The sequence below is a fragment of the Scylla paramamosain genome, chromosome 10, assembly GCF_035594125.1.
Source record: "Scylla paramamosain isolate STU-SP2022 chromosome 10, ASM3559412v1, whole genome shotgun sequence".
Classification (NCBI taxonomy): Eukaryota; Metazoa; Arthropoda; class Malacostraca; order Decapoda; family Portunidae; genus Scylla; species Scylla paramamosain.
Genome location: NC_087160.1, coordinates 19,089,432 through 19,091,931, shown reverse-complemented (window position 1 = coordinate 19,091,931; position 2,500 = coordinate 19,089,432). Strand labels below are relative to the sequence as shown.

The following is a 2,500-nucleotide window of genomic DNA, read 5'->3' as shown; positions in this document are numbered from 1 at the left end:
GGAAATGTGAGCTTAGGAATATTGCACGAACGATGAAGGGAAGAGGAGGAGAGGGGGAGGAGGAGGAGGAGGAGGAGGACGAGGAGGAGGAGAGGAAGGACAGGGAGTGTGGAAAGATCCCGAGGAGGAGGAGGAAGAGGAGAATAGATGGAATGGAAGAAGATTCGGAAGTGGGATGGAGATAGGAGGAGGAGGAGGAGGAGGGGGAGGAGGAGAAGGAGGAGGAGCAGGAGGAAGGATTGCATGTTGAGAGAAGGATCAAACCTGAGTTCCCGTGACTTGCCTGCACCTTTACCCCTCCATCTTTTTTCCTCCATCTCTCCATTCTTTACCTCCACCTCTCCCTGCTCCACTAGACAGACAAGACGTACCTTTCCTCTACTCCTCTTCCTCTAATACCTTGCACCTTCTGCTTCTCTTTGTGTTAAGTGGATGAGTTTGAGTCCATGTATCATTCATCCACTTTAATTTGTCCTCTTGATCTAGTGTTTCCTTTATTTGTCTCATTTTCACACCTGTTTAGTTTCCACACGTGTTCTGTTCGGGTACCTGTTTGATTCTTCACACCTGTTCAGCTTTCATACCTGTTCCATTCTTTGGTGTTAAGTTCCCCCATGTGTTAGATTTCCATCCCTGTTTCAGTCTTCACATCTCTTAGTTTCCACATCTGCATAGCCTCCACCTTTGCCTAACCTCAGTCCACACCTGCACAACCTCCACACACCTGCGAAACACAACCTCCACGTAGCACATGACCAAATTTTCAATACCCTGAGATCTCACTTCGCCCATTCTCACTGATTTCCTCACACCTTTTTTTTTGTCCTCTGCATCTCTACGTATTTCTCTCTCTTACTCTCTGTCTCTCTGTAACCATCATCTCTACACCGTACCTTCCTTCCTCCCCTTGGCACTTCCCTTAATTAACTCCACACAATCACACCCAGGCAATCTAGACTCTCACTAACTATCCTTGAATCTGCAAAAATGTATCTTCTCTGCAGATTCTCCCTTGCCCTGCCCCACCCAGCCTCGCCCTACCTCGTCCCACCTCGCCCCGCCTCGCCTCGCCTCGTGCCGCCATAACGCAAGATTTTACCGGACGCACGAGAGGAACATGCAATGAGCCGCCGGTCCCGGATGGCGCTCAGGGGCTGTAGGTTTCAGTAGATAGCGAGAAAAGATGCGAACTGCTTGTCTGAGGATAATATCTGAGATGGCCAGTGTCGATATGCAATGATAAGTTTGCTTGAATCTCTTACTGCAACCAGATCCTTGTTTTTTTGTTTCTTGTTTCATGAGTGTTAATTTTGTTGCTTTTTTTAAGGGTGTGTTTCTTGTATTGCGTGATGCGATTGTTGTCTTTGAGTAGGTTTAAGTAGAGTTCGTGCTTGTGGTAATGAGATGTTTTTTGTTTTGTTTTTTTTTTCGTTTTTTTAATCCGTATGGTAGTTTCATTAGTTTATAGACATTTGCAAGGGTGAGCGTTCCTCGTGTTGAGCTTATGTCATCGCTGTCTTTAAATACTTCAAAATATCGTGCATGATTGTGGTAATGACCTAAGAGTATTTAAGTCTGAATGTATACGGTAACTATCTCCGCTCATACTCTGAAGGCAAGCTCTTAAACACGTTGCTCTCTCATCAGTACTGTTTTCAAAGGTCCTTAATTAGTCATGCTCTCAGGAAACTCACGGATGAATTGTGAAACGAGAGAGGTACCACTTGCGCCATCTACATGTGACAAGTGCTACTAGATCAGGTAATACCACCCTCTATTGCACATTAGCGCTCTCTCTCTCCTCCAGTAGATGGCCGCCGTTGCCCAGAGCAGACCTCCGCAAACCACCCACCCACACACCCACCCAAGCAACACCACGAGAGAAGGAAGGATATGCGGAAACAAGAAGGGAAAAAGGAAGAAGTGAAGGAGGAAGAAGGAAAGATAGAAGGGAGAAGGAAAAAGGTAGAAGGAAGGGAGAAACTTAGAAGAAATAAATGAAGGAGGAAGGAATAGAGATAGGAGAATAAAGATAGAATTAATAAAGATAGAACCAATACACCCACCCATCCACCCATCCACCCATCCACTCACCCACATCACGCCTTCTACACACCTCACAACGCCCAGATTATATATTTTTATTATTATTTTCCTTTTACTTTTTCCTTATTTTTCAGGTGGCGTTACCCTCACTGCATTCGTAATTGGCCACAGAGGCAACGTAATCCTCTTTTAATGTTGTTGCTGTTGTTGTTGTTGTTGTTGTTGTTGTTGTTGCTGTTGTTGTTGTTGTTGTTGTTGTTGCTGTTTTTGGTTGTGATGGTATTGATAGTAGTGGAGGATGGGGTGATAGAAATAGTAGTAGTATTAGTAGTAGTAGTAGTAGTAGTAGTAGTAGTACTAGGAGGAGGAGGAGGAGGAGGAGGAGGAGGAGGAGGAAAAGGAGAACCAACAACACCAATAACAACAACAACAACGCCAATCACTAATACTGATA

General features: G+C 44.9%; 1 long non-coding RNA gene across 1 annotated transcript in view; it reads right to left on the bottom strand.

Moving 5' to 3' along the window:
- Nucleotides 1–2,500, bottom strand: part of LOC135103986 (uncharacterized) — a 20,111-nt gene that overhangs the window by 16,890 nt on the left and 721 nt on the right. The window lies entirely within an intron of this gene.